At 38.8% G+C, this 25223-nt stretch overlaps 2 long non-coding RNA genes across 2 annotated transcripts in view; one reads left to right on the plus strand and one right to left on the minus strand.

The window, feature by feature from the left end:
- LOC117503083 lies at positions 1-21713 on the plus strand. Its single transcript, XR_004558474.1, has 4 exons — positions 1-15; positions 12222-12391; positions 12553-12716; positions 21539-21713. It is a non-coding gene; the product is annotated as an uncharacterized LOC117503083 (long non-coding RNA).
- LOC117503084 overlaps positions 15667-25223 on the minus strand; it is a 16383-nt gene continuing 6826 nt past the window's right edge. Inside the window, exons 2-3 of the long non-coding RNA XR_004558476.1 lie at positions 20281-20285; positions 15667-15839 (exon numbers count right to left, since the gene is read on the minus strand). This is a non-coding gene — a long non-coding RNA (uncharacterized LOC117503084). The remainder of the gene's footprint in view (positions 15840-20280; positions 20286-25223) is intronic.

A 25223-nucleotide genomic window follows, 5' to 3' on the forward strand; every position in this document is an offset into this window, starting at 1 on the left:
TGTAAATCCGAAAAAGTTCAGTAATGGCAAAAAAATTACGACATAATTTTTGAGTTAATGTTCTAAAATTTTTAAGTCATGTCCAACTTATAAGTTACAAGTTCAAGAGACCCATACAACCTTATTTTTACAAGTTTACTGAGCTTATTGCATATGCGTTTTTTTTTCCCAATTTAAACTTAAAACCTTAAAGTTCAGCTTGCTTATTGCACTGACTTTTTGTCAGTTTTAAACTTAAATTTTAAAGTTTGGTTAACATGTAACATTAACTTCTTCTGTCACTTTCAACCTAGAATTTTAAAGTTATCCTGACTTATTGAATTTCATTTTTTTCTGAAAATTTCAACCAATAGTTTTTAAGTTATATTAGCATATCATATTTACTTTTACAGAACTTTTAACTTAAAATCTATACACTTGCACAAAACATCCAAATAATATAATCAGGTCAGCTTTCAACACAAGACCCAAGGCCAAATATTCAAAGCAATGGCATTTATTATTCAAACAATTCAAAACAATATTCAAACAATTCAAACCTTTAGGCTATTATTCAAACAAGTGAACAGTCATTGTTTTTCACTCAAAATGGCTGGTGTACACGACACACGTCTTTGAATACTGAAGCAAAAGAAAAGTCAATAGGCAAACATACAGCTACATAATGTGTCCGTAAATATGATTGAACCAGACGTCAGCGCCACAAGTCCCATAAGACAAAACGGAAAATTCGTCTTAAATTAAACGCCATGGCTCAAACTTTAAAGTAAAAGTGCATCCATCCAAAAGTAAGGCCTGATATGTTTTAATATTTTTGATCTAAATCAGTCAGTAAACACAAATACATGCACAACACGAGCTGGTCTGTCTGCCCGCACACCGACAGGCCAACAACACAACACATCGCCTCTTTTCAGTCTGTCCACATATTGAAATAATGTAATGAATATGCTTAAAAGTGAAACACATGTATTAACTTTGTCTGGGGTGAACATTCTAAATGCTGTCATGATTACATAGCTATTAATTGTGTTTTTATAAGCTGTATTGGCAATACATGCTTAACAGTTTAACACCAACTCAAGCTGGAAGCTAATGATTGAACGATGAATAAAACAGCAGCTGTATAATTGTGCAATAGCTGCCATATGGTCCAACTAGTCGATTAGTCGCAAAAATAATCGTTGACTAGTCGTAGAGAAACTTGAATCTTCAACTGGACTGGGTTGCTTGACGCGAGGACGTTTCGCTTCTAATCACAGAAGCTTCCTCAGCTAAATTTCTTGCTCTGGTAGTCTGACTTCTGTCTTGACTCTTGTAGAGAAGAAGGCAGACGTAACTTTAAGCTGGAGTTTTAAACATAACCAGACCCCTCCTGTCGAGAGGCTAGTGACTAACAAAAGCTTTAATTAGCACCTATTGTGCTGTAGTGAAACTGTCCTAATGAGACTGATGTTTAAAACTCCAGCTTAAAGTTACGTCTGCCTTCTTCTCTACAAGAGTCAAGACAGAAGTCAGCTACCAGAGCAAGTAGTTTAGCTGAGAAGCTTCTGTGATTAGAAGCGAAAACACCCTTGCATCAAGCAACCCAGTCCAGTTGAAGATTCAAGCTTCTCTACAATGGAAACCACCTGGACACCTGAGAGCCTTCACAGAAATGTTGAATAGTCGACTATCAAAATAGTCGTTTGTAGCAGCTCTATCAGGCACTATCCCCTGTCAGTGCTTGTCCCTCCCCTCCTGAATCAATCAGGAACTTTGCCTCTTGTCATTTTGCATGCTTACACACTCTTACGAAAAAAAAAAGTTGTAAAATTTATAGCTAAAATTTGCTAAAAGCTATTCATAGAAGAAAAAGAACACTGGCAACTTGCAGCACCATAGTGAACAACCTGATTTGCAACATTTAACACTGGTCTTCAAAAAGATAATTTTTCAAAGATGCCAGACATGGTTTGAGAGCTTGTTGTTGCTCTCCAGACAAATCACAATGTTTTGCACAAATGTGAATGTGTTCAAAAGTAGCTTTGGGTATTCAATGTTGAATATGTACAGTAAACCAATTAACAACATATACGCCTTTGGGAGAGTAGAACACTCGTGCATCACAATGTTTCCTTCCACTATAATTGAGACTTTGCCTGGTTGGAAGACTTCTGGAGACTCGATGAGTAGAGCCAGAGGGAGATTGGACACATCAGGTTCACCATCTTGCTGCAAAATACAAATTATGCATTTAAAATTAGAACAAATTGTGCAAGTAATAACATAATGCAGTGGGCTAAATCACAGTCAGAGATGAGGAAAAGGAATCTAAAGACCCACTGTTCCTGTCATTTTATGTATTAATAAAATTACCTATGTCAATCAATCAAAAATGTATTTATATAGTACTGTTCACAGATTAAAGATCGCCAAAGTGCTTTATATCAAAAGACAATCAAAACAGACATAAAACAACATAGCACAAAAACAGAAAGACAACAAATTTGATCAGTGCCTTTCAGGCTGCTGCAACCACCGTCGCGCTGCCACTACTCTCTTCAAGAAAAGTTCAGAAAGCTAAAGCAAGGCAGAGCATGCTTAATATACAATATATGATATCAACATGGGTGAAAAAAAAGGTATACAGGTCATGTGAGGGGATATATATATATATATATATATATATATATATATATATATATATATATATATATAGGACAGTCAGGAAGCCAAAGCCCTGGGGAACCAAGGCCAGGGGGCACGGTTGGGGGCATGTTTAGTCCATCCACTTCAAATTAACGATGCCTTAATAAGTTAAAATGACCCAGTTAAAGGATATTTTACCTTATGAGTCATTCTGACCTCTGACTCTGGCAACAACAATAAAAATACTTTTAAAAGCAAATTTTGCTTGAAATAAGATGCGTTGAATAAGAGAAAAGACTTGATTATTCAATGTAAAACATTGTTAAATTGAGATATTTTATCTTATAAAAGGCATCTAATTCAAGTGTATTTTTTCATTATTCAGTATTTTAATTAAATAAAATTAATACATGATTTTGTTCCATAATAAACTATCAGGTTTGTTTAACCTGATAACTTGTTTATTAATGTGCAGCTTTAAAGCAAACTATGGCTTTACCTCTTCACCGTTTCACATTTCAGAAAACATGAACTTCATTTTTACTTCAATTTAACACTGTCTGAACTGAATAAAAGTCTAAAAAAAAAAAAAAAAAAACTGGCATAAAAAGCATTTATTCAATTTTAAAATTGCAGACTTTGCGATTTGAAAATTGTGTTTTATAATATTGTGATATTTTTGCAAATGCGATTAATAGTTCAGCCCTAATCACAATGCAATGTGTCTACAACTTGATAAAACCTGCATCTTGTTAAGTGTGAGTGGTGGCATTGTCCTTTGCAACATGCACTTGTTTCTGCCTCAGCCTCAAAGTCCTCAACCACTCTGCTCTAAGTCACCATTTAGTGAATCTTAATGTCATCTGAAAAGTAAGTCACCTCAATAAATTTCATTATGAAGAACAAACATACTTACATTGCAGCACTGGAAGAAGTCTGTATCATCTTCCATTAGGTAGGCACTAAGTCCCCGAAGACACAATATGCGTCTGATGTCAACATTGCCGAAGACTTCCTATTGACAAAGAAGATTAAAAAAATTAAAAATTTTTGTTGAAGAGAAATGGTTTAGTTCGGTCAGCCAGAGAATCAGGCTTAACAAAAAATGTCAATAGTCTGCAAGCTGTATAAGGATTTCAAATACACATGAAGACACATTTACTCAATAGGTCACACTACATTTTATGTCGTATTGATATATGTTGCTGTGCTGTACTGTTTTTTTTTTTATAGATTGTCAGTATGATAATACATACAGTATCAGTGAGTAATCTGATTGTGATCAGTAAACATTTCATGACCAATGGGAGTTGCATTACTTGCATTGTATGTAAGGATTATCTTTTGCTTGCAGATAGATTAAGGTAAGGCCAATAAAAAGGGTCACATTTAGGGTTGAGTTAAATATTTTACACAGCTAGACTTCCACTTTTAATAACAAGGATTTGACCAATTTTCTGAATTGTACGTTCAATACAGTTTATGGGATAACAAAAACAAAAAAGAAATAATTTTCTCCAAACATCACTCAGAAGAGTTACCCTTTTCTTCTGTTGCAGGGCCGGTTTCTCTTGTAATAAGGGTACATTTTAAACATTTTATAAAAAAAAAAAAAAGACTGTACTCTACTCAACTACTATGGCTGTGAACCACTGATCTAGAAGTCTGCTTGAAGCTGGCTATCACAGGGAAGAGAATGGGAGATAAGAAGATGCATCCAAACTCTGACAATTTGCTGGGGGTCCAGGGGCCGCAGCCTGGAAGAGCCAGGAATTTCAGCATTTTTAAACCCAATGTAATGGCCTTTTTAAACACAAAAATCTCATGCTCACTTTGCTCCGATAATAATCTTTAGTTCATTATTAGACAATATAGACTCACTTTACATATTCATGCAGCTCCATGTGTTGTACAAGTCAATATTTGATTGACTGAATTTTAGAAGAGTAATGTACCACCTCATACAGTACGTTTATGCAAGTAAAATGACACAGGAGCCAGGTTCATGGCCCTTATTTCACACAGATAAAACTGTGGCTCTCTGCTACACATTAGCACACATCCATGTTTCTGTGATGTTAGCTTGTGGCTGTAACTCTGCATTAGCTGAAGTAAGCAATACTTTGCTAGCGCTGAGACAGTCTCCACCTTAGTGTGACGCTCCAGGGCTCACTCCGTCGGGCCCCAGAGAGGGGCCATTCTGCTCCTGAGTCACTTCAGTTACATAACCACACAGTATGTGGACAGTACATGACTTTCTAAATTTAATCAATCAAATATTGACTTGCACAACACATGCAGCATGAATATGTAAAATGAGTCATTCTGTGTATTTTAAAAAGTCTGTTGTCTAATAATGAACTAAAGATTGCTATTATCATCATCGGAGCAAAAGTGTGCATTCCTCCTGTACACTAGCACTAGCTACCCTAACTAGAAAATACGTACAGTGCTTAAGAATTTGTTTGAATGCAAGTCAATACATACCTCGGTCATTTAAATGTAGAGGTGTAAAGCTGTATCAGCTTCCAGGCCAGACGACAATGATTTTGGTCTATTCTGAGACATAGGAGCACAAAGGGGGAAAAAAATTACACTTGATTTATTAAAACAAATACAGATCATTAACAGCATCTTATTCATAAAACACCACAGATTTTCTATGAGGTTAAGAGTGAAACTTTAAACCAACTACAGTTCCTGTCTTTAATCCCTTTCCACAAGCGAGAGACTTGGGCATGATTTTTGATTCTGAGCTGACTTTTGTTCCTCACATTAAGAACATCCCAAAAATAGGTTTTAGCTATGTTTTAGCTAGGCAGAGCCTTCAGCTTTCAGGCTCCTCTCCTGTGGAACCAGCTCTCAATTCAGATCAGGGAGACAGACACCCTCTCTACTTTTAAGATTAGGCTTAAAACTTTCCTTTTTGCTAAAGCTTATAGTTAGGGCTGGATCAGGTGACCCTGAACCATCCCTTAGTTATGCTGCTATAGACTTAGACTGCTGGGGGGTTCCCATGATGCACTGAGTGTTTCTTTCTCTTTTTGCTCTGTATGCACCACTCTGCATTTAATCATTAGTGATTGATCTCTGCTCCCCTCCACAGCATGTCTTTTTCCTGGTTCTCTTCCTCAGCCCCAACCAGTCCCAGCAGAAGACTGCCCCTCCCTGAGCCTGGTTCTGCTGGAGGTTTCTTCCTGTTAAAAGAGAGTTTTTCCTTCCCACTGTCGCCAAGTGCTTGCTCACAGGGGGTCGTTTTGACCGTTGGGGTTTTTACGTAATTATTGTATGGCCTTGCCTTACAATATAAGCGCCTTGGGGCAACTGTTTGTTGTGATTTGGCGCTATATAAATAAAATTGATTGATTGATTGATTTAAAAAACATTGCCAGAGCCTGCCTCAGGCCTGTCTCAGGCCAACATGTGGATGCATGCATGCTTTTATCACCAGTCAGTTTGTTATAATGATCAAAATTAAAACAAAAAACATTTGAAATAAATCAGTCTGTATGTAATGAACAAGTATAAAATACAACGTTCACTATGTTGCTTAAACTTGCTATGCTAGCGATAGACAATCTAGTTAACGTTACGTCGTCTTGTCAACGTCCGACCCTTAAATAAACATAGTAGCACAGTTTTACATGAACACATGCAGAAATAAAGATAATAAACGTTACCTTTATGTTGCGGGCGACGAGGGTTTGTCCTCCGCTTCAAGCAGCCATCTTGCTTCTCGAACTCGCGTGCGTGAACGGAGAGGAGGTGTATGTGACGTCATGACGTAACCACGGAAAACTCAAAAGTTAAGATGTCAATTCAGAGATTATTGCCTGTATTCAAAGTAAATCCAGATTTGTCACTTTGTGTACTCAAAAGATTAATGTTAAATCAACGAATTGTCTTTTTATGATTCATGTGTATCAAAAGTTTATGAGTTAGTATGACTGTCCGGGTTTACAGTGTGTCCTGTGCACCAGTATATTCGTTTTGTGAATTGTTCTGTAATTTATGTCTGTAGCATGACCCAAGCAGAGGGTCACCCCTTTGAGTCTGGTCTGCTTGAGGTTTCTTCCTCAGAGGGAGTTTTTCCTTACCACTGCTGCTCTGGGGGTTAGTAAGGTTAGATCTTACTTGTGTGAAGCACCTTGAGGCAACTCTGTTGTGATTTGGTGCCTATATAAATGAAAATAAATTGAAACTGAAATTGAAATTGACCGGAAAATCACTAAGGACCCTTGAGCAAGGTCCTTAAACCCCTAGTTGCTCCTGGTGTGTAGTGGGCACCTTGTATGGCAACACTCTGATACTGGGGTGAATGTGATGCATTATTGTAAAGCGCTTTGAGCATCTGATGCAGATGGAAAATCGCTATATAAATGCAGTCCATTTACCATTTATCAACAGCAGTCAGAGTGTTTAGTTGATAATTAGCAGTTATGTGGGTGAAAACAAGAAAACACAGGTTACTGGGATGTGAAAGAAGAGCTGAAAATCCACAAAGACAAAAGCTCCTCAGGGATGACTCAGAAATGAAATGACTGCTGACAGTGAAGAGTAAATAGGTTCTGCAGCATTTTCTTTTCACCTCAGACAGACACGCAAACATATTAACAATAATACATCACATTCACACAGACATCAGGGTGCTGCCACTCAAGACAGACAGAGATAAAGGACTTTGCTCGATGGTCATGCCAGTCAGATGAATTTTGTTTTTTAACTTCCCTGCTCATATTTCCTACGGTGCTGGAACTGTGACCTTCAGGTCACGTGACATGATGGTTTGTTCAAATTCTTTCATATTTTGCACACTGAGGTAAAAATTAGTGATTTTTGAGATACTGAGGTTTGCATCTGAAACCTACAAATCTAAAAGGACTTGAAAGCATCTACAAAAACGCCACAGGAGATGAGCAAAAAATTCACAGAGAAACTAAAAACTAATTCTGGAGCATTTTATTGTCTTACTCCCCAAGAGAACCATGAGAACATGCTCATCTTTCCACAAAGTCAAGTATCAACTTAGATTCCAGCTTCCAGATCCACAGTTTCTTTATCCTTCACTTCCTCCTTCTTCCTTGTTTCCTCTTGAGGAGTTCTTCTCCTGCAAACACACAAACATCAGTGCTTTTGTTCATATGAATAATGTCAATGCTGACAAGGAGTAAGACCAAGAGGGACATGGTCAACAATCCTGGTGATGAAAACATGGCTGCAAAGCCAAATCCTTCACTTCTATCTGGACCTTGATGCTGTGGTCTGAATATTCTTTAGAATAAAGCTTAATTAACTAAATGCTGAAATACAGTCCAAACGTTTTGCAGCACACCTGCATGTACTTTAAAGTCAAAGGACATAAAATTCTACATCCTGTTAAAAATCCAAAGAGTTTTCAGATGAACAGATTCTCAGAGAATTTTCAATTCAATTTCAATTTATTTTCATTTATATAGTGCCAAATCACAACAGAGTTGCCTCAAGGTGCTTCACACAAGAAAGGTCTAACCTTACTAACCCCAACACCAGCAGTGGTAAAGAAAAACTCCCTCTGAGGAAGAAACCTCAAGCAGACCAGACTCAAAGGGGTGACCCTCTGCTTGGGCCATGCTACAAACATAAATTACAGAACAATTCACAAAACGAATATACAGGAAATACTGTTGGTGCACAGGACAGGAGGGTCTCCAGCACAAATACCACACCCATCTCTGGATGGAGCTGTACCTTAAACAGAGAGAAAAAAAAAAAACAGAATCAGGCCTCAGAAAGACAAGAAATACAGTATAATGTGTCAGCATTAAACAAGAATAAAAACAGGATATACTCAGGTGATCGCCGGCCACGAGACCTAAGCTTCACTGAAAGACCCAGAATTTAGATAAAGTTGAGACTCCGGCACGCTCCGTTTCCTAATAAAATTAATTAAAAGAGTAAAAAGTGTAGAACTATACTATGCCAGTATGCTAGCCATACGAAAAAAAAAATAAGTGTGTCTTATGTCTGGTCTTGAAAGTCTCCACAGAATCTGACTATTTTATTGACACAGAGAGGTCATTCCACAAAACAGGGGCACGATAAGAAAAAGAACAGTTTGTACCTTACGCTGACTGTTGCTCCGTCTCACTCTGCTGTCAATCACTCGGTGTCCTAAAGCTGGGTTTACACTGTGCAAGTTTTGGCCCTTTTTGAGCCAATTTTTCACTCGTGCAAGAATTTTTTGGATCGCACCAAGTTTCAGCTTAATCGTGCATCCTGCATCATGTAGTATACATGGAGTAACGAACGAGCTGTGTTTAACCTCTCACAACCACCTCGCCATCGGCAATCGTATGGTCGGATGAAAATCAAACCTGTTTGATATTCTGGTCGGCCCTCATGAGGGTATCGCACTGTTGAAGCAGCGGTACGAGCATTTACAAGCTGATTTACCCCAACCTCTTGCACTGCGCATGTGTAAACACCAATGCAGAACTGGGGAGAGCATAAACAGGGATCATCTCTTTGGGACAGAGCAGCTTCTGTTTACGTTTTCCTTCCGGAAACACAAGTCCAACGTGTTCTTTTTGAACATACAATGTGAGACCGTATAGTGTGAGAACATATATCGTGCGCTCTGAACTTTTACACCCTGCAGTTTTATCGTACAGTTTGAGCTGGAGCCGAGTACAACGATTGAAAATATAAGATACAAGATATAAACGTAAATATAAATTATAAAAGATACAATACAATATAATGGTGACCAACCTCATGTAACTAATTCCTAGGTGTGCAAGATTCAGGGTTGGCTCACTCATTTAATGTCATGGCAATTGAAAAATTTATTTTCAGGCCTGTAAAGTCATGGAATTTGGTTTTAGGTTATGAAAAATCATGGAAAAGTGGAACATGTTCTTTGTGATTGGTGAATGTTTATTGCAGTAAAATGCAGTTCAAAATCCACCCATGTGTTTCCTGGAATGCATGGGTGGATTTTGAACTGCATTTTGTGGGGGAGAAATTTTTTCCTTGGAAAAAACAAAACTCCTATGTGTTTTTTTTTTTAATCATTAATTTGTTCCAAAATTCTCCATTCACCATCATGAAAAGGTCATTGAATTACAAGAATTACAATTACAAGAATTACAAGTCATTGAAAGGTCAGGAAATATGTGTTATATGGCTGGGGGGGCCTGGCTGCCTTTTTGTTTCTGTCCTTTGTTTCTCCTTCCAGGTGGCTTGCATTTGGGACTGAGTGGCTGTGTTGCTGAGGTTATCAGGACCTCACCCTGATCACCTGCGGCTCGTCAGGACTCACAGCTGAGGTGCATCTATATGGATTGGAACATGGTGGCATTTAAGACTGGAGTATACAGTGTGTATTTGCCAGAGACTCGACCTTGTGACCAGACGGGTGAGATCGTCGTCTCGGGAGCCATCTCATCATCAGTGGATGCAGAGAACGTCCAGGGTTTGATGCACGGTCTGTGAAAGAGGAGGGGGTGAGGTCTCACGCTCGTCAGCACACTTCCTGAGGTACGTTAGATTTTGTGACTAACATTTATACAGTCAGTAAATGTGGTGTCCCTCACACCTTATTATATTGAGCTGTATGTTAGTCATGTATCGGCTTCCACTGCAGTGGAGTTTTGTGAACTGGATGTTCCATGCCTGCAGGTTGGGAAGCTGATTAGTAATCAAGCCAGGAAGTGTTTGCTGTTTGTACACCTTTTAAGTGTTCTCTCTGTGTGTAGAGTGTGGACTCACATAATGGTTCCTTCTTTCACAGACTCGGTTTGTTGCGGCCACCTGGGGGGTGTCGGCGGGGTCCTTGGGTCCGAACAGCTTCTGGCTCCGGACCGTTAGCGCTGCTGGGAGCACACCACGCCAGACCGCACTTTCTTTTGTTGTATTTTGTATCACTGTTATGTATTAAATTCAGTTAGCCTTTGTACCATGCTCTGCTTATTTCATACTGGGTCCTTCAAACGCTGGTCGGTTCTCCGAGCTGCGTCCGACACATAACAATATGGTTTGCTTGGTGATGTACAAACAAAGAATTAAACAATATTACACAAACTTTCATGTAGATCAGCTGGACATTCTTCAGCACATTGCTTGAAATATTACAGAATGTCCTCTCTGGTGACAAAAAACAAATAAACAAGAAAGGGTTTAAGGAAGATATCAGAATCCACATTCAGTTCTCAATCAACACCAAAATGTAATGTGTTCTTCGTCTTCATAAAACAGCAATAAAAACACTAAATTGAATGGGAATCAGTTATAAATATTCAACAAATTTAATAAGATCTTGCAAGATGCCATTTTGTGATGATAATAAGAAAAATAAGGAGAAAAATATTGAATCCACATTGGTATTAAATGACAAAAATAGTGCACTCTATCTCTAAATGAGAAGTATCAGTTTGCATGTTTTGAAGCAACTTTCTAAAAATGTTTCGTGATGACTGAAGGGACAACCACCAAAGAAACATTGTGCCATCAGCATGTGTATTCATGGTGTGTTTGGAGAACAGGGTGGTGGTTTGCTGTTGGCACATGAAACAAGTTTTAGTAATGAATGCATTGGTGTTGATGGAGTCGATGATTTTGTCATGCACAAAATAAAACACTGTGGTGGCTGAGGGCAGTGAGAAATAAAAAGTATCACACGCTTTCTTTCCATATGCATTCAAGATCACTGCTGATTTTGGAAGAGTCACCGGTGTGTTTGGAGTAAACGTGTCACCTGTGCATCCATCCTCATTAATAATACCACAGTCTTTCGAACAAAAACTGTGATGTCTGTTGTGTTGAAGGACAAGCACTTCTATGGAAAACATGAAGGAAATTGATGACCACAGCTTCTACAAAAAATATTTTCTTTAGTCTTTTTTGCAGTGCATCCATTTATTTTTCTCATGCACAACACCAGAGCACCAGTTATGTGCACGCTTGCCCACTTCGATCCTGTTTCACTGCCAATATGGGGTTCAGATTTGCTGTAACTGTGCTGCTGTATTACTTCAAAGCTGAACTGATCATCCTGGCATGATCAGCATAAAAAATGAGATTGAGTTTCTCTGCAGAGACACACAATCTTTCCTTTCTATTCTTGACAGCATCGGCGTGATTAGTGTATTCAAGAATAGTCTGGAGGTTCACAACCTTCCAGGTCATGCAGTCGGTCTTAGCGGCCAGCTGAAGAAGTGCTCCTTCAGATGGACCTCGGAGGTAGTGAGTAGGTTAGTTCACCTCTCACCCATGTCCATGCCACTGGGATGTTCAAACAGCTGAATCTGTCTCACCAGAAAGCCCTTGGAGCAGGGACGGAATTTGAGGTTTTGAATGAAAACGTTGGTTGCAATTTGCATTACTTCTGCAGTCATTCGCTATAAAAACAATTACTTCTCAGAACCAGTAACTCTGACACCTCCTTTATGTCTTTATGTGGTATTAACATAATCATGCTGCTGTGATTATTCAAGTAAAATTTCCATTAATTTGTCTGTTTGACAGTAAACATTTTATTACTGTGAAATTAACAATTGTGCTTGGTTATAAATCCAAACTTTGTACAACTACTCCATAAAATTTTTTGACAGGACAGTTTGTTCAGATTCCTGAAGCTAAACCTCCTGAACGACAGACATGACTCCAGAGTCCCACCCTCCTTTTTTCTGTCTGCTGTGAGCCACATAAGATGAAGGACACTGAGAGACTGACAGCAGAGTGAGACGGTGCAACAGAGGAGAGCAGCACCAGTCAGCGTAAGGTACAAACTGTTCTACTCTGTGTATCTGTTCATTTGAAAACTGATTGGACTTTTAACAGGATGTTGAATTTGATCTCCTTTGACTTTTTTGAACATGCAGGGGTGCTGCAAATCCTTTGGATTGTATTTCAGCATTTGGTTAATTAAGCTTTATTCTGCAGACGACTTTGACTAAAATGTACAGACCACCACATCGACGTCCAGGTGGAAGGAGAGGATTTGGCTTTGCAGCCATGTTTTCTTCACCAGGATTGGTGACCATGTCCCTCTTGGTCTTACTCCTTGTCAGCATTGTTCTTGTTGTCCTTTGGACTCAGTATCGCAGGTGAGCCAAATCTACAGTATATCTGAGAAGTCAAACTGACTTTATCTGTTTTAATTTCCAGCCACTCATGTGGTACAAAAATACTTAGATGGAGTGTTAGTGGGTTCTTTCTCTTAAGAATATTGTTTTTTTCTCCAAATCATGGAGATCATCTGAAAATTCTTCTTGAAATTGATGAAAATATCGTGATTCTCTCCTGATTTTAAATGCATGTACATGAAAGACAAACAATCAAGATTCCACATCTGGATCCATGTGAACATATTTATGTTTATGTTTAAAGGGTTCCACTTGTTTTCATGGAGATCACCTGAAAACTGTTTGAAAAACTGATCTAAATGTTGAGAAAATGAAGCAGTTTGTAAAATCCAGATGTTGATCTCCACCAAAAATCATGAAAACATTACCAATCGAATTCATCAACTGGAAAAAATGTTGCAAAATGCCCTCTCTGATGGCACAAAAGTAGGTTGAATAAATTATCCAGAATCTACATTCGGGTTTCAATCAATACCAGAGTGTAACAAATTCTTTGTGTCTATGAAATCAATGATTCAATCAATTTCTATGAGGATCAGCTGAAAATTCTTCAAGAAATTCAGTGAAATGTCACTAAATGCATTGTTTTACAACATAAAAGACCTCTGGATTTGCATCACAAAATTTAAAAAACGCAAAACAAAACAGGCCATTTTGTTCTTGAAGACTAAATATTCATATGAAGAAAAACACTTATGTTTGTATATTTGCAGGAGAAGAACTCTTCAAGAGGAAATGAAGAAGAAGGAAGTGACAGAGAAAGAAACTGTGGATCTGGAAGCTGAAATCTAAGATGTTACTCGGCTTTGTGATCATTTATCACGTGGAACAATGAGCATGTTCTCGTGGTCCTCTTAGGGAGTAACTCAATAAAATGCTCCATAATTAGTTTTTAGTCTCACTGTGAATTTTTTGCTCATCTCCTCTGATGTTTTTGTAAATGCTTTCAAGTTTTTTTTACATTTGTAGGGGTTATCTGCATAACTCAGCATCTCCAAAATCACAAAGTTTTACCCCAGCGTGCAAAATATGAAAGAATTTGAACAAACCATCATGGCATGTGACCTCAAGGTCGCAGGTTCAGCACCAACCAGGTAGATAATGTCTGTGGGCGAGTCTGTCTGAATTTCAATTAAGAACAAAAAACATCAATACGTATTTTTGGCCTCTGGTCCTCTTTCCATAATTAATTTTTTTAGGCCTTCAAAGGCGTGAACTTGGGTGACGTTGACCGTTTACCTTGGTCAGCACTGACCCTGTGCTCAATGAATGTGTGAGTTTGAAGTTACACGTAGTTTGACATGAGTTTGTTCATTTCTTTTAACAACAAATCCTAAATGACAGACACAACTCCCTCCTTTGTCTATCTGTTGTGAGCCACAAAAGACAAGGACACTGACTGACTGACAGCAGAGTAAGACAGAATGACAGATCAGTGCAGCATCACACAGTGGATGGTACAAACTGTTCTCTCAGAATCAGTTCAACTAAGAACTGTCTGGACTTCAAGGATTTGCTCTGTTTTTGACAAACAGACAAAAGCTTAATAACTGTTATAATTGTTTTTATTTCAGCACACACAAATGCATTTGGAACAGTGCACATTTTATTCCAAATCAAAACATGAAGAGAAATGTAGCAAATTTGTTATTCCTTCACAGAAAGTCAAGAAAAAGTAATATTAGGCTTTTTTTAAAAAGTGGGCTCTGCATTATTCTTTGAAAACTCAAATATTTTCTGTTTAAACTGAGAAATGCTTGAAGAGTCATCTTTCCTATGAATCACTTAACTAATATTTAGTTGTATAAACATTGTTTCTGAGAACTGCTTCACATCTGTGTTTCATGGAGTTGACCAACTTCTGGCACCTGTGAACAGGTATTCCAGCACAGGACTATTGGATTACATTCCACAATTCCTCTGAATTTCTTGGCTTTGCCTCAGAAACAGCATTTTTGATGTCACCCCACAAATTTCCTATTGGATTAAGGTCCTGGGATTGGGCTGGCCACTCCAGAACATTAATATTTTTTGATCTGGAATCAAGATGCTGCTCACTTGCTGCTGGTGTGTTTGGGGTTGTTGTCTTGTTGAAAAAATAATTTCAAGGGCATTTCCTCTTTGGCATAAGGCAACATGACCTCTTCAAGTATTTTGATGTATTCAGACTGATCCACAATATGAGAAACATGCACTCAGATGTATGACAACCAGCATGTACGTATGAATAACAGGTGGTTTAATAAACTTGCACATATCTGAACTTTGTAGAACTGCAGGAGAAAATTAAAAATCATTTTCTTTTGAGAGGGTTTGTTGACACCACAATATGTTCAAGTGATTGTGGCAAAACCTCCTGAATGACACTTCAGAGCCCCTCCCTCCTTTGTCTGTCTGCTGTGAGCTACACAAGACTCAGGACACTGAGTGACTGACAGCGAGGTGAGAACAGAGCACAGAGGAGAGCAGCACCACACAGCGTAAGGTAACAAACTGTTCTTCTCTGAGAATCTGTTCATCTGACAAACTGATGAACTTTCAGGATTTGGTCTGTTTTGAGTTGAGTTTTATTTTACAGAAAATGAAGTTACACTTATGTCCAAGGTGGCTGGTTGGCTTTGCAACCACATGTTCTTCTCCAGGATTTATCACCATTTCCCTCTTGGCTTTACTAATAAGAAGGCCTCCTCGGCCTTCTTATCGTCCTGTGTACTCAGTATCGCAGGTGAATCAGATCCATATTTGAAACATGCAGTGACTTTCTTTTTTTACCATACTTTCATCACCATGGCAAAAAAAAAATATATATATATATATCAAGATGCAGCGCTGCCACCAATCCTGGAATTTTGCACTCGATATAAAAACAAACGTTGTACAACTACTACAGAAAATTTTTTTGACAGGTCAGTGTGTTCAAATTCCTGTAGCTAAACCTCCTGAACAACAGACACGACTCCAGAGTCCCGCCCTTCTTTGTCTGTCTGCTGTGAGTCACATAAGACGAAGGACACCGAGTGACTGACAGCAGAGTGAGACGGAGCAACAGAGAAGAGCAGCGACACTCAGCGTAAGGTACAAACTCTTCTTCTCTGAGAATCTGTTCATCTGGAAGTTGTTTAGACTTTTAACAGGATGTAGAATTTTATCTCCTTTGACTTTTTTGTACATGCAGGCATGCTGCAAATCCTTTTGATTGTATTTCAGCATTTGGTTAATTGAGCTTTATTCTGCAGACAACTTTTATTGAAATGTTCAGACCACAACATTATGAGCCAGATGGAAGTGAAAAATTTGGAGCTGGAGGACTTGGTTTCGCAGCCATGTTTTCATCACCAGGATTGGTGACCATGTCCCTCTTGGTCTTACTGCTTGTCAGTATTGTTCTTGTTGTCCTTTGGATTCAGTATCGCAGGTGAGCCAAATCTACAGTATATCAATCAATCAATCAATCAATTTTTTTTTATATAGCGCCAAATCACAACAAACAGTTGCCCCAAGGCGCTTTATATTGTAAGGCAAGGCCATACAATAATGATGTAAAACCCCAACGGTCAAAACGACCCCCTGTGAGCAAGCACTTGGCTACAGTGGGAAGGAAAAACTCCTTTTAACAGGAAGAAACCTCCAGCAGAACCAGGCTCAGGGAGGGGCAGTCTTCTGCTGGGACTGGTTGGGGCTGAGGGAGAGAACCAGGAAAAAGACATGCTGTGGAGGGGAGCAGAGATCGATCACTAATGATTAAATGCAGAGTGGTGCATACAGAGCAAAAAGAGAAAGAAACAGTGCATCATGGGAACCCCCCAGCCCCATCTACGTCTATAGCAGCATAACTAAGGATGGTTCAGGGTCACCTGATCCAGCCCTAACTATAAGCTTTAGCAAAAAGGAAAGTTTTTAAGCCTAATCTTAAAAGTAGAGAGGGTCTGTCTGTCTCCCTGATCTGAATTGGGAGCTGGTTCCACAGGAGAGGAGCCTGAAAGCTGAAGGCTCTGCCTCCCATTCTACTCTTACAACCCCTAGGAAACTACAAGTAAGCCTGCAGTCTGAGAGCGAAGCGCTCTATTGGGTGATATGGTACTACGAGGTCCCTAAGATAAGAAGGGACCTGATTATTCAAAACCTTATAAGTAAGAAGAAGAATTTTTAAATTCTATTCTAGAATAACAGGAAGCCAATGAAGAGAGGCCAATATGGGTGAGATATGCTCTCTCCTTCTAGTCCCCGTCAGCACTCTAGCTGCAGCATTTTGAATTAACCTGAAGGCTTTTTAGGAACTTTTAGGACAACATGATAATAATGAATTACAATAGTCCAAGCCTAGAGGAAATAAATGCCATGAATTAGTTTTTCAGCATCACTCTGAGACAAGACCTTTCTGATTTTTAGAGATATGCGTAAATGCAAAAAAGCAGTCCTACATATTTGTTTAATATGCGCTTTGAATGACATATCCTGATCAAAAATGACTCCAAGATTTCTCACAGTATTACTAGAGGTCAGGGTAATGCCATCCAGAGTAAGAATCTGGTTAGACACCATGTTTATAAGATTTGTGGGGCCAAGTACAATAACTTCAGTTTTATCTGAGTTAAAAGCAGGAAATTAGAGGTCATCCATGTCTTTATGTCTGTAAGACAATCCTGCAGTTAGCTAATTGGTGTGTGTCGTCTGGCTTCATGGATAGATAAAGCTGGGTATCATCTGCGTAACAATGAACAATTTAAGCAATACGTCTAATAATACTGCCTAAGGAAGCATATATAAAGTGAATAAAATTGGTCCTAGCACAGAACCTTGTGGAACTCCATAATTAACTTTAGTCTGTGAAGAAGATTCCCCATTTACATGAACAAATTGTAATCTATTAGACAAATATGATTCAAAACCACCGCAGCGCAGTGCCTTAATACCTATGGCATGCTCTAATCTCTGTAATAAAATTTTATGGTCAAACAGTATCAAAAGCAGCACTGAGGTCTAACAGAACAAGCACAGAGATGAGTCCACTGTCCGAGGTCATAAGAAGATCACTTTGTAACCTTCACTAATGCTGTTTCTGTACTATGATGAATTCTAAACCCTGACTGAAACTCTTCAAATAGACCATTCCTCTGCAGATGATCAGTTAGCTGTTTTACAACTACCCTTTCAAGAATTTTTGAGAGAAAAGGAAGGTTGGAGATTGGCCTATAATTAGCTAAGATAGCTGGGGTCAAGTGATGGCTTTTTAAGTAATGGTTTAATTACTGCCACCTTAAAAAGCCTGTGGTACATAGCCAACTAACAAAGATAGATTGATCATATTAAGATCGAAGCATTAAATAATGGTAGGGCTTCCTTGAGCAGCCTGGTAGGAATGGGGTCTAATAAACATGTTGATGGTTTGGATGAAGTAAACTAATGAAAATAACTCAGACAGAACAATCGGAGAGAAAGAGTCTAACCAAATACCGGCATCACTGAAAGCAGCCAAAGATAACGATACGTCTTTGGGATGGTTATGAGTAATTTTTTCTCTATAGTTAAATTTTGTTAGCAAAGAAAGTCATGAACTCATTACTAGTTAAAGTTAATGGAATACTCAGCTCAATAGAGCTCTGACTCTTTGTCAGCCTGGCTACAGTGCTGAAAAGAACCCTGGGGTTGTTCTTATTTTCTTCAATTAGTGATGAGTAGAAAGATGTCCTAGCTTTACGGAGGGCTTTTTTATAGAGCAACAGACTCTTTTTCCAGGCTAAGTGAAGATCTTCTAAGTTAGTGAGACGCCATTTCCTCTCTAACTTACGGGTTATCTGCTTTAAGCTACGAGTTTGAGAGTTATACCATGGAGTCAGACACTTCTGATTTAAAGCTCTCTTTTTCAGAGGAGCTACAGCATCCAAAGCTGTCTTCAATGAGGATGTAAAACTATTGACGAGATACTCTATCTCCCTTACAGAGTTTAGGTAGCTATTCTGCACTGTGTTGTTATATGGCATTAGAGAACATAAAGAAGGAATCATATCCTTAAACCTAGTTACAGCGCTTTCTGAAAGACTTCTAGTGTAATGAAACTTATTCCCTACTGCTGGGTAGTCCATCAGAGTAAATGTAAATGTTATTAAAAAATGATCAGACAGAAGGGAGTTTTCAGGGAATACTGTTTAAGTCTTCTATTTCCATACCATAAGTCAGAACAAGATCTAAGATATGATTAAAGTGGTGGGTGGACTCATTTACTTTTTGAGCAAAGCCAATAGAGTCTAATAATAGATTAAATGCAGTGTTGGGCTGTCATTCTCAGCATCTGTGTGGATGTTAACATCGCCCACTATAATTATCTTATCTGAGCTAAGCACTAAGTCAGACAAAAGGTCTGAAATTCACAGAGAAACTCACAGTAACGACCAGGTGGACGATAGATAATAACAAATAAACTGGTTTTTGGGACTTCCAATTTGGATGGACAAGACTAAGAGACAAGCTTTCAAATGAATTAAAGCTCTGTCTGGGTTTTGATTAATTAATAAGCTGGAATGGAAGATTGCTGCTAATCCACCGCCCCGGCCCGTGCTACGAGCATTCTGACAGTTAGTGTGACTGGGGGGTGTTGCCTCATTTAAACTAACATATTCATCCTGCTGTAACCAGGTTTCTGTTAGGCAGAATAAATCAATATGTTGATCAATTATTATATCATTTACCAACAGGGACTTAGAAGAGAGAGACCTAATGTTTAATAGACCACATTTAACTGTTTTAGTCTGTGGTGCAGTAGAAGGTGCTATATTATTTTTTCTTTTTGAATTTTTATGCTTAAATAGATTTTTGCTGGTTATTGGTAGTCTGGGAGCAGGCACCGTCTCTACGGGGATGGGGTAATGAGGGGATGGCAGGGGGAGTGAAGCTGCAGAGAGGTGTGTAAGACTACAACTCTGCTTCCTGGTCCCAACCCTGGATAGTCACGGTTTGGAGGATTTAAGAAAATTAGCCAGATTTCTAGAAATGAGAGCTGCTCCATCCAAAGTGGGATGGATGCCGTCTCTCCTAACAAGACCAGGTTTTCCCCAGAAGCTTTGCCAATTATCTATGAAGCTCACCTCATTTTTTGGACACCACTCAGACAGCCAGCAATTCAAGGAGAACATGCGGCTAAACATGTCACTCCCGGTCTGATTGGGGAGGGGCCCAGAGAAAACTACAGAGTCCGACATTGTTTTTGCAAAGTTACACACCGATTTAATGTTAATTTTAGTGACCCTCCGATTGGCGTAACCGGGTGTCATTACTGCCGACGTGAATTACAATCTTACCAAATTTACGCTTAGCCTTAACCAGCAGTTTCAAATTTCCTTCAATGTCGCCTGCTCTGGCCCCCGGAAGACAATTGACTATGGTTGCTGGTGTCGCTACTTCACATTTCTCAAAACAGAGTCGCCAATAACCAGAGTTTGATCCTCGGCGGGTGTGTCGTCGAGTGGGGAAAAACGGTTAGAGATGTGAACGGGTTGGCGGTGTACACGGGGCTTCTGTTTAGGGCTACGCTTCCTCCTCACAGTCACCCAGTCAGCCTGCTTTCCCGGCTGCTCGGGATCTGCCAGGGGGGAACTAACGGCGGCTAAGCTACCTTGGTCCGCACTGACTACAGGGGCCTGGCTAGCTGTAGAATTTTCCACGGTGCGGAGCCGAGTCTCCAATTCGCCCAGCCTGGCCTCCAAAGCTACGAATAAGCTACACTTATTACAAGTACCATTACTGCTAAAGGAGGCCGAGGAATAACTAAACATTTCACACCCAGAGCAGAAAAGTGCGGGAGAGACAGGAGAAGCCGCCATGCTAAATCGGCTAAGAGCTAGTAGCTACGCTAAGCTAGCGGATTCCTAAAAACACGCAAAGTGAATAATGTGTAAAATAATTTAGAGGTGATTCAGCAGAAGGAGTGCTTTAGTTAAGGCACGTAAAGATTACACTGGGAAACAAATCGTAATCTAGATAACTAGATCAATCTAACTGCGCAGATTAAACAGCTAACAGATACAGAAAAACACCGCTGTGCTCCGGAACAGGAAGTGATATCTGAAAAGTCAAACTGACTTTATTTGTTTTAATTTCCAGACACTCATGTGGTACAAAAATACTTAGATGGAGTGTTAGTGGATTCTTTCTCTTAGGAATATTGATTATTCCACCAATTCAATTTAAATCATGGCGATCATCTGAAAATTTTTCTTGAAATTCATGAAAATATTGTGATCCTGGCCTGTCTTTAAATGTATGTAAAATAAAGACAAACAAACAGGATTCCACATCTGGATCCATGTGAACATGTTTATGTTTAATGGGTTCCACTTGTTTTCATGGAGATCACCTGGAAACTGTTTGAGTAATTGATTGGAATGTTGAGAAAATGAAGCACTGCAAAATCTGGATGTTGATCAACACCAAAATTCATGACAATTTTACTAATTTTCATGTTGATCAACTAGGAAAAATGTTGCAATTTATCATCTCTGATGGCACAAAAGAAGGCTGAATAAAATTATCCAGAATCCACATTCGGATTTCAATCATTACCAAAATGTAATAGATTCTTTGTGTCCATAAAATCAATGATTTAATCAGTTTCTATCTGGATCAGCTGAAAATTCTTCAAAAAAATTCAATGAAATGTCACAAAATACATTGTTTTGCAACATAAAGGCCTCTGGATTGTTATAACAACAAAAAACTAACAGTCCCCTTTTTTTCTTGAAGACTAATTATTCATATGAACAAAAACACTGATGTTTGTATATTTGCAGGACAAGAACTCCTCAAGAGGAAATGAAGAAGAAGGAAGTGAGGGAGGAAGAAACTGTGGATCTGGAAGCTGAAATCTAAGTTGTTACTTGGCTTTGTAATCATTTATCACGTGGAACGATGAGCAGGTCTTCATGGTGCTCTTGGGGAGTAAATCAATAAAATGTTCAAAAATTAGTTTTCAGTCTCTGAATTTCTTGATGATCTCCTGTGGTGTTTTTGTAGATGCTTTCAAGCCCTTTTCGATTTGTAGGTTCAGCTAAAAAACTCAGTATCTCCAAAATAACAGATTGTTTTTCCTCAGCATGCAAAATATGAACAAATTTGAACAAACGATCATGGTATGTGACCTGCAGGTCACACATTCAGCACCAACCAGGAAATGTGGGCAAAGTCCTTTATCTCCATCTGTCTTGAGTGACAGCACCCTGATGTCCGTGTGAATGTGACGTATTATTGTTAAGATCTTTGAGCGTCTGCCTGAAGTGAAAAAGTGCTGCAGAACATCTTTACGTCAGCAGGCATCTTGTTTCTGAGTCATCCCTGAGGAGCTTTTGTCTTTGTGTATTTACAGCTGTTCTTTCACAACCCAGTAACCTTTTTGTCCTGTTTTCACCAAAATAGCTGAACACTCTGACTGATGTTGATGGTGCAGATCACACATCAGCTGTGAATTCAAATTGGAACTAATACTGACAATTATAAACATGAATATTTATTTTTGGCCTCTGGTCTTCCTTCTATAATTTTTTTAGGCCTTGAAATTAATGAATTTGGGTGACATTGACCCTTGACCCTGGCCACCATTGACCCTGTGCTCAATGAATGTGTTTGTGTGAAGTTACATGTAGTTTGACATGAGTTCGTTTCTTTTAACAACAAATCTTGAATGACAGGCGCAACTCCCTCCTTTGTCTGTCTGCTGTGAGCCACAAAATCCAAGCACACTGAGTGACTGACAGCAGAGTGAGACAGAGTGACAGATCAGTGCAGCAACACACAGTGTAAGGTACAAACTGTTCTCTGAGAATCAGTTCAACTGAAAACTGATTGGACTTCAAGGATTTGGTCTGTCTTTGAAATGTGTTTTAATTTATTTAAGGGTGATTCTTTAACTACGGGCACTATTGGCCTTGTAAATGTAATTTCCACCACACCATTGCCTTACAATATAAAGCGCCTTGGGGCAACTGTTTGTTGTGATTTGGCGCTATATACATGTGCTCTGATGTCACTGTTTATCTTCATAGAAACTACCCAAATAATCTTTCATACAAACTGTTTAAAATATTGTGATTCTGGCCTGTCTTTAAATGTATGTAAAAGAAAGACAATCAAGATTCCTCATCTGGATCCAAATGAACATGTTTATGTTTAATGGGTTCCCCCAGTTTTCATGGAGATCACCCTGAAAACCTACAAATGAAGCACTTTGTAAATCTGGATGTTGATCAACACCAAAATGATCAATTTTCATGTTGATCAGCAGGAAAAAAATATTGCACAGTATTCTCTCTGACAGCACAAACAAAGGTTGAATAAAATTATCCAGAATCCACATTTGGGTTTCAATCAACACCAAAATGTAACAGGTTCTTTGTGTCCATGAAATCAATGATTCAAACATTTTCTATGAGGATCAACTAAAAATTCTTTGAAAAAATTCAATGAAATGTCACAAAATCCATTGTCTTGCAGCATAAAAAGACTCTGGATTCTTATCACAAAATAGTAACAAGCCTTTTTTTTTCTTGAAGACTAAATATTCATATGAACAAAAATACTGTTTTTGTATACTTGCAGGACAAGAATTCAAGTGGAAATGAGGAAGAAGAAGGAAGTGAAGGAGGAAGAAACTGTGGATCTGAAAGCTGAAATCTAAGTTGTTACTGGACTTTGTGATCATTTATCAGGTGGAACGATGAGCACGTTCTCGTGGTGCTCTTGGGGAGTAAATTAATAAAATGCTCAAAAATTAGTTTTTAGTTTCTCTGTGAATTTCTTGATGATCACCTGTGGTGTTTTTGTAGATGCTTTCAAGCCCTTTTTGATTTGTAGAGTTCAGCTAAAAAAAACATCATGTGGAACGATGAGCAGGTTCTCGTGGTGCTCTCGGGGAGTAAAACAATAAAATCCTCCATAATTAGTTTTTCATTTCTCTGGATTTTTTTTTTTTTTTTATCTCCTGTGGTGTTTTTGTAGATCCTTTTAGATTCATAGGGTTCAGCTGCAACACAGCAACAGGAGCTTTTGTCTTTGTGGATTTGCAGCTGATCCTTCACAACCTCAGTAACCTGTTTGTCCTGTTTTCATCCTCATAGCTGCTAATTATCAACAAAACAATCTGACTGCTGTTGATGTTGTTGGTCCAGATCACAGATCAGCTGCGGATTGAAATTTGAATTTATACAAGCGAAGCAACGTGCAAGCGGCTCAAGCTCACCCATTGTACAGGGAGTCCCAAACAGGAAGTGGCCAAATTTTGACTCCAAAGTGAAACAGGAAATGTCAAATGTTGAACACTTCTTGGATCTACATCAGAGGATATTAACCTGTTTTTCATGTTTTTGCGCTGGTATGTTTATCCTCTGTAAGGTTTTTGTGTAACTTTTTGTTTGTCTCAATTTAAAGAAAAGAAAATTTGAAAAAATTGGGAAGTGGAGGTGAGAAGTCAAGAGTTCCAGTTGAAAAGTCATGAGGTAGAAATGAAAGGCTGGGAGTTAGAGGTGCAGGCATTGCACCTTTGGGTGAGAGCCTTGGACCTGGAGCGTCCCAGTTCACCTGTTAATCTGCAACCCAATGAGAGATGATATGCAAATCAGAATATTGTCCTTGTGCATCCGTTCAGGGAGTCGGAGGTGGACTTATATTTTGGCATTTTTTGTTTCATTTTGGATGTGTGGTCTTTACTGCTTCAATGCAAATTAGTGGGAAAAGCTCAGGTGGTGTGTGCTGCTCTCCCAACAGATCAAAGTCTAGATTATGACATTAAGTCCATGGTGCTGTGTGCCTATGAGCTGGTACCCGAGGCATACAGACAAAAAATGTTAACCAGACTTCTATGGAGTTTGCACTTGATCAAGTCATGCTTTTTGAGAAGTTGTCCAGGCCAGTAAAGTCAAGGATTTTGAGAAGCTGAGTAGAGGCCACATATAAAGTCTGGGAGCACTGATGCTGGGCTTTGCCGCATCCACAACACCACAGAAATTCCAATTTGTTTGTCATGTGGTACCAACAGTTTCAAACACAACTGTGTTTTTGAGAAACTGTCTGCAAAAAAGGTCCAATCTTGTAATTAGGGTCCAAGTACCAGTGAAGCTGCTCTCTTGTTTTTGTGCTGATTTTTGTTTGTTTTGTTTCTAGGTACAAAAAGTGTTTGGGCAGCATAAACCACACGGAACTGAAATGTGAAATTTACATGATATTCACATTTTGTAAGACTTGCGTTCACGTTTTGGGAGATTTTTTTTCGTTGCAATTAACAGTTTGTGGATAATTCACGATTTGCAGCTGATTCACGTTTTGGGCATTAACATAGATGTAGGAAAAAAACTTGCCGTATAGAAAAAATGGCTTGTGAAAAACTCTAGGTAGGGCTTTAATTAAAAAAAAGTGCAAACACTCATAACTTTTGATCCATGGGGTCAACCATAGGAAATCTTTATACCGCTGCCATTGGTGGAGTGA

This window comes from Thalassophryne amazonica, chromosome 21 (assembly GCF_902500255.1).
Source record: "Thalassophryne amazonica chromosome 21, fThaAma1.1, whole genome shotgun sequence".
Classification (NCBI taxonomy): domain Eukaryota; kingdom Metazoa; phylum Chordata; class Actinopteri; order Batrachoidiformes; family Batrachoididae; genus Thalassophryne; species Thalassophryne amazonica.